This window comes from Dipodomys merriami, unplaced genomic scaffold (genome assembly GCF_024711535.1).
Source record: "Dipodomys merriami isolate MVZ:Mamm:240054 unplaced genomic scaffold, mDipMer1.0.p SCAF_187, whole genome shotgun sequence".
Taxonomy (NCBI): Eukaryota; Metazoa; Chordata; class Mammalia; order Rodentia; family Heteromyidae; genus Dipodomys; species Dipodomys merriami.
Genome location: NW_027203237.1, coordinates 675,249 through 683,244, shown reverse-complemented (window position 1 = coordinate 683,244; position 7,996 = coordinate 675,249). Strand labels below are relative to the sequence as shown.

At 33.4% G+C, this 7,996-nt stretch overlaps 1 pseudogene; it reads right to left on the bottom strand.

Moving 5' to 3' along the window:
• Positions 1 to 1,565: 1,565 nt before the first annotated feature.
• LOC138830268 (U6 spliceosomal RNA) lies at positions 1,566 to 1,662 on the bottom strand (annotated as a pseudogene).
• Positions 1,663 to 7,996: the final 6,334 nt, after the last annotated feature.

Sequence of the window (7,996 nt, the reverse complement as noted above, 5' to 3'; positions counted from 1 at the left end):
CATGGTATTTCCCAAATCATTGACATAGAAGGCATTGTTTCCTATTTTCTCATTCCTAGAATAAGCTGCACATGAAGACCCCACTGGTCCTCATTTTCAGTCTGTACTTTTGAATACTGAGGAAAATCATTTCTCTGCTCTCTATCAATTCTCTACTATCCAGTTAGAATAATTCAAAATAGTAAAAATGGAAAAAGAGAAATTAAATCATGGTGAAAAAACATATGCAGGAAATTCACCAGATTTTTCTGACCAGTTCAACCATTGTGAAGTCTTGGTGAAATACATGGACATCTCATTCCCACTTGCACTCAAAATCTCTGGTTAGGCAATTCTGACGAAGACCAGGAACAAGATGAAAAAGTGATAAATGGTATCAATTGCAAGAAAAAAATGGAGTAGGATCCAAGCAAATTTATTCTTTGGGATGCTGAAATTAATCGGCTTACTATGGCTTGTAGACTACTTTCCAAAAAGGCCACCCAGATGAATACTAGGGATGAGATGAGTATACCCCTCTTCATTGGGAAGCCTAGAGTGGCCACTTAGACTTTGTCTATGAGTTGGTAGCTCAAGGCAGATATTCATGCAATAACTCTGAATGGCTCACAACCCTGCACAGTGCTTATATGTGCAATAATACTAGAGTGGCTTCTTTCTTAATTCATCATGATGCAGATACCAATACCCAAACTAAAGGCCTCTTGATTGCCTTGCATCTTGCTGCTGGGAATAGAAATAGAAAAGATACTCTGTTGAACCATTATATCAAACCAGGTCTGAAGATCAACTTGGATGAAACTGCATTTAATATTGCCACAAAAGGATAAGTATGTATCACTACCTTTTTGAAGTTGTGGAAGGCTGTACAAATTGTTCTCCTAAGTTGTAATGGTTTGGTTAAGTTTCTTAAATTTCAAAAATGCCAGTCCATCCTTTGTGTCCCTTAAATTTTTTTTCACAATACAAAGCAACAGCAATATCTTACTTTAAAAATTCATGGATTCCATGGTATTCTTTCAAGAGAATTGCCTGACTTTTATGTCAAAATGTATTAAAGAGTTGTTTGTATACATCTATAATGATTTCTGCAGTTTGTGATTTTTTAAAATCAGAAATAATTTTAACTTCTCTGTTGAAATGAATAGTATAGAAACTAAAGTTTTCTTGGTAGTTTTCTGAAAAAAAGTATGTCTGTGTTTGTATAATATCCATAATCTATTTCATTCGCTCCTAGATATAATAATTGGAATTCTACATTGTTATATAATGTATAGGTTCATTAATAAATGTGTCCTTTCAGACTGCATTCCATATAGAAGAAGTTTAAGATTTCTTTTTTTCCTAGGTCCTTATATTATTTTATTTCTTTGGGATAAAATTACAATGTTATCTAATTTCTAGTTTTGTAAAGGTTATGCTATGTAAAGGCCTTTCTAAGGTGAAGAATTAATACACTGATGTCAATCTAACCTTTAATTCTATAAATTACATGTATTGTTACACTTGTTTTTTGTAATTAACTTTTTAATAACTGTTTTTCATTTCTTGCATCAGAAGAATGAAAAAATATGGAATACTTCACAAATTTTCATATCATCTTTGTGCATGTGCCATGTTAATCTCTGTATTGAAATTTGGGTAGACCTGCTTCTGAAGCATGTACTACCCTCTAAATTTAAGTACTTAATGATGCAATCTTTATACAGGCATCTATCCATGGTTCCCTATTTGTAACAAGGAACCCTTATTGTTCCTAAAAATGCTATTGATCTTATTTCTCTAAAATTCTGTGTATAGTGGAAAAAACATATCGCTTGGTCGATTACTCACATTTACAATTTTTTGTCAATGTCTATTTTGTCATTTTCATTTTAAATTTAATCATACTTTGAAACCTTTTCAGCTAAGTCCAAAGGTGATGGCTATTCAAGTACTTATTTATCAACTCAGTTAGCTTTGTAGAGCTAATGGATTCAAAGTAAGACTTGCTTAAGAGCTACTTCTAAACTTCTGCATCTTAAAATTTCCCAAATGAGGTCTTGCTGGGACAAATGTCTACCTGAACCTTTACCCTTCTTCCATGTAGGAACAGACCAACCAGAATATCTTACCCTGACAGCATAGATTGTCTTACTGGAACAAAACTAATCTTAGTTACAAGGAATCATAGAGAGATGAACAGTTCAGACAGAATTTTTCAGAATGGAAGATATTTTATCAAAATATAAGTGTTTATTATACTTATCATTTCAAAAGTAGCTAAAGCCAAGAAGGTGAAAAAATTGTTCATATGCATGATTACCTACTGTTCTAGCCTGTGCATCATCCAATCTGGCAGGAATTTACACTACTGATTTTCTATCACCAAATATTTCCATAGCTCCTGAAGAAGGCCATATATTTCTCCTTGATATTAGGCCTGAAATTGGTAATGTTTTAATCATAGTGTTTCTTCTTGCCTCTAGGCTGTAAATCTACAAATGGTAAAGCTTTAAGTCTAACTCTACCAAAACCTGAGGTAGAGATAATGGAATAATACTTTAAAACAGAGTTGCTGGGGCTGGGAAGGTGGCTCAGTGGTAGAGCACTTGGTTTGCATGCTTGAGGCCCTGGGTTGGATTCCTCAGCACCACATAAGAAAAAAGCCGGAAGTGGCGCTGTGGCTCAAGTGGTAGAGTGCTAGCCTTGAGCTTAAGAGCTGAGGGACAGCACCCAGGCCCAGAATTCAGGCCCCACGACCGGACCCAAAAAAACGCCCCAAAACAGAGTTGCTTTTGATTCCCTAACCACAACACAATAATGCAAAACAATTTTTATTTTATATGTACTTATATATTTTATATTTATATGTGCTGATTTTAAATTTTACACAGTGAATCTTTCTAGAAAATAATTGAAAACTCAAATAAATTTCTCATTTCCTACATTATTTCTGGACCCCAATTCCTTACAAGAATTAGCAGAAATCAATTGTGAAATGCAAGGCAACTTAAAATGAAAGATGAGATCACAAAATCTGAGAGAAAGTACTGTAATTCAAACTTTCAATTTACTGATGACCAGCCCATATGAGTGAACAAAATCACAAATGAACAAGATTATTTTTAGTACCCCTCTCCTAATGATTAATGAAAGATTTCAGTGCAGCCAAAAAAATAGTTTCTGTAGGGCTGGGAAGGTGGCTCAGTGGTAGAGCACTTGCCTTGCATGCCTGAGGCCCTGGGTTCGATTCCTCAGCACCACATAAGCAAAAAGAAAAAAAGCCGGAAGTGGGGCTGTGGCTCAAGTGGTAGAGCTCTAGCCTTGAGCTGAAGAGCTGAGGGACAGTGCCCAGGCCCAAAGATCAGTCCCCACGACTGGACTCCCCCCAAAAATAGTTTCTGTAATGATAGATCCATAATTGGTCTACCAAGGCTAGGAATACTTGATTTAGAGGTCAAATATCATTTAGAAAAATATTAACTGTGAAGATCCTTAGTGCTTCAATACACTGGTATTTCAGTAAACTAGGTTCTGTAGTATAAAAAATGTTGTCATTCTCAAACCAATGATAACATACATTTAATCTCCTGGAAGTATATTCATTTTCAACTAAACTATTTAAAATCACATTTGCCAAAATAACCCTTGACAAGTAGATGATAGTGACATTACAATGTTTTCAAGTGTAGGGAGCAAGTAACAAGAGTTGATTTACGTACCCAGCACTAATACCAAACAAGTTAAACCATTCTTTAAAGTGTAGAAATAGTACCCCTCACAATTTGTGTTGTTTAGTGGGTGCCTTCCAGAAATGTGTTAAATAGATCAGCCTCCCATATATCAAACCCAAATATTAGCTAACAAAGTAAATTTCATCAAATAAGAAGGTACATTTCAAAAAGTCACTAATAACTGCCCTATCATGTGTTGTTTTATGTTTTCCCAATCTGTCTAACATAGTAAGAAATATGATTTTAAATCTTGAATATGGGTACTGATGAGAGATGTGACAAACATAAAATCTGTCTTCTATTTCTGTCATATTCCTCTAAGAAGTAAATTTTAGTTTTCTTCTTTTCCAAAACTTATAGGTAGCAGAAAAAATTATACTATGCAAAATAAAATAATCACACACCATTGTCCAAAGCTATTTATAAAAAAACTGGTAGTTAGGAATAAATTCTAAGCAATTTTTAAACTTTCTTATTGATTAAAGATTAATCTTCCAAATGAATGAGAATAAAATCATGTCTAAGTGCTTAACATCTCCAGTCTTGCAAATTGTTATTGCAGATGAATGAATTATGGAAATATAAGCTGACAAAAGTTCAAGTGTATGTGGGAGTGAAACTCCATGGAATGTATATAAACCTTTCAAAGTATTAACAGGCAGTTTAACAGAATGACTATCAGGAAATGGAAACCAGAGAGGAACAATAGTCAAGAAATAGAATGAATGAAAAATGGAACAAAGGGCAAGTACAGCTAGAATACGCAATGTACATATGTAATAAAGGAAGTGGTAAATCTGAACTAAATCTTGGACAAAGGGTTGCTTGAGAATTATAGAAGGAGTGACTCTGATCCAGGAGCATTAGACAATTAGATGGACATATTTAATTGTAAAACACTTGCACAACCTTTTGAAATTCACTTAAAAACAACAATAAAACACACAAAAATCACAACCAAACAGCAATCTCTAGAGCGTATGAATATGTCTCTCAAAATTTTAAGCAGTTAATGAAGGGATGTCTTTGGAAAAGCAAAGAAAGCTGTTCAAAGAGGGAAGTTTGGGGTAGGGGAGAATTTTGAACAGACTTAAAAAGATTGTCTAAGGTTATAAATCACCTATATCTACTGCAAATATTTTCTTCTGCGAGTGCTCTTTGTCTGAACTGGATACTCCAGTCCTGAGGCACACTTGATAGCTTCTGAAGAAAGAATGGAAGAAGCAAGATCAAGAACCTATTACTCCACTGGAGAGAAAATAGTACTCTATGTTTTCTCTCAATCTCTTCACTACTCCATTTTCATACTTTTAATAAAGACATGTGATTTTGAAATTTCTTTCCTTCTTGGTTCTCACAAAATAATTGTTCAAAATAATTCATTAAATATTATTTGCCATTATTTTCTATCATGCTCTTTACTTGTTCAAGCGAGTCCATTAAACTTCCCCTTTTCATTTGGTTGCCACGAAAACCCAACAACTATGTTAATGAGGACCAACACTAATGCAAAACTTTGTCTCCAAAAATCCAGTCCAAGAACCTATAATCACAACTATTTGGCTATAATTTTTTTTTCTTTTTTCTTTTACCTTGAAATTTTCTTGTGTCTAAAGTGCCCACAAAAATAATTAATCCACCACTTTTTGGTTCAATCACTTCTAACCTCAACGATATATTTTGCTAACAAGATATTTAGAGGAAACCTAAGAAAACTCCACTATTATCTTCTCTCTTAAGACTTTTATCTTCTCTCTTAAGACTCAACTTAGATACCATTTCAGGAACAGTGAAGTTATTCTTTGCAAAATTATTTAAATAGATTATTTTCCTCTTGGTCTTGTATTTGCTCAACATGATGTATGGAGAAGAATAGAGTTAAATCACCGATTCCTTGGATGACATTGTCTGTTACAAAGGCAATATTTCTATGTCCTACTTCTATGTCCTCCTCTTAGCTCTTGCTTGATTTCCAATTAATCACAACTTCTTGGCTTCAAGTCTAGTGAAGCTGAAGGACTATAAGACGTCCCCCACTGCTACATCTTCATGGTTTCTCTTTGAAAACTCTCTTATTTGGAGGTGGAATTTATTGTCATGTATTCGTTCAATTTGTTCTTCATTACACTGAGCCAAATAGGCTCTGTAAAATCACTTAAGGTAGCAAAAACATTAAGACAATCTATATCAAAAAGTTTTAGTCCCCTCCACTGCTGACACCAAAATGCTTAGCTAGGGTATGTAATAACGTGTTTTCTTACCTTTTCAATTTGCTCAATTATTTTCTGATCCCCAAACTTTTTGGCTTATGTAATAAAAGAAATCTTCACTATCTCATGTTAATAAGGATATTATTTTTTAAGCTACTATGAAATGTGAAATCATTGGTTTGAAGTATCCAATCAGATTTTTTTCTGTGTTTCAGTGCTTCACGTGCAAAGACATTGTGGAAAGTATTTAAAAAGAAAAGTGTAAACTCAATACGTTCTTTCATTGTGAAGGGCACTTTCTTCCTAAATATTTTGACTCAAATTATCTTTTTAAGAGAATTACTGTTTAGTAATTAAAGGTCAGTTCACAAATTGTGATGTCTTATTTAAAATAAAAACTTTGAATTTAAATTCCATTACAACCTTGTTTCACGCAGTAAGAGTATATTTCCTGGGTAAGGACAATTCTCATGGGAACCTACAGGATTTACAGCAAGGTTTGTGAGGTTTGTTTGTTTACTGTGAAAATGAGCCATCTTACCCACATTGCTCCTTCTCAGCTATGTCTCCATGAATTTCTTTGCATGAAAGCTTATTTTCTCAGGCAATTTTAAATTTTCTTAATAGGCTAAGTTAAAATTTTGAACAATTAAAATTCACCTGTCATAATTTTAAAACTATTTTGAAATTCCTTTATCAGAATTGCGAATTTACCAATGCTAATTCCACCTTTACCATCAAAAACAGTTAACATGTTGTTTTCATGATATAGTATCCATGAAACTATTATTTTCCAGTGACTTTGTTAGGCATATATATGAACATAATGCTGAGCAAAATGAACTCTAAGATATGGAAAGAGATATTTATTTGCAGTTGTTGTTTTTAATGTACTATGTGATTTCTATTTTCCTTGGGTTTTCCCCTATGGTTTATCTCCTACTGTGTTTCATTTTGGTACCCTGTGTATTGTGTATACATTTACCTTAATTATGGAAGGGAAGAGGAACAACAAAATGGCGAGACAAAGGACAAAAAGCAAACCAATGCAATAGCAATACTCTGACGACAATATGTTGGAAATGTACATTACAACTTGTGAGGGGTTTTGGGGTGAAGGAAAACTGTGAGAAAAATGAGAGAGAGGATAATAAGTTTGAAAAGTTATGTATTCACTGCCTTACAATTGCTAACACAGTGCACATCACTTTCACATTAAAATTAAATTTAAAATATAAGCTGCATGAAATAAAATTTCACTGTATTGGTATAGTAAATATTGTTCTTTATGTAGTAACTTTAATAAAATCAGTACTATTTGGCATCTAATTTGAATGAATTACCCCTTCTTTATGGGAGGGCCATCAACTTGAATGTTATCCAACTAGACAATTTTTTCACAATATACTTGCCAATATTTTCAAAAAAGAATTAACTAGTACTTTCTCATACCAAAACCGAAAACCATTTAATTCTATGGAAACCCAAAACTTTTAAAAGTAAATAAGTTGTTAAGAGGACAGAATATGTATGTTCTACAAAATTCCTATGACTAATAACTACTCACTTTCAAATTCTGAACATTCCATACCTGAGAGATTCAAAATAGTACCTGTTTCCATGTTATGTAATTCTGCAATAGATGCATTTTCCAATGGGGTGTTACAGATTGAGAAGTGAACAGAAAAATAGCCACATTCTGGTATAGGATAAAACTGTAAAGCATCGGTTATAATTAATTCTTCAAGAGTAAGCAATTGTTTATCAGATTAAGCTATTATTTCTATGACCATCAATCCCAAAATTTATGCCATAAAGTCATCCTAGACCAACAGTTTCCAACTTGTAGGGTGCACCTCAAAATTCTCTTAATTCACATCACAAATAGCTTATCTCTATTGGGAAAAAATACTACACCTCTGCTAATGTGATGCCCTCCGTGTTCTGGAAAGAACACCACAATAAACTGGGTTGCATCATTTTTCCTCCACTGGTATTCTTGCAAATATTTATATTTATACTTTTTTTAACTATCATAGATATTCAGTACGCTAAGATCAGAAGATTACA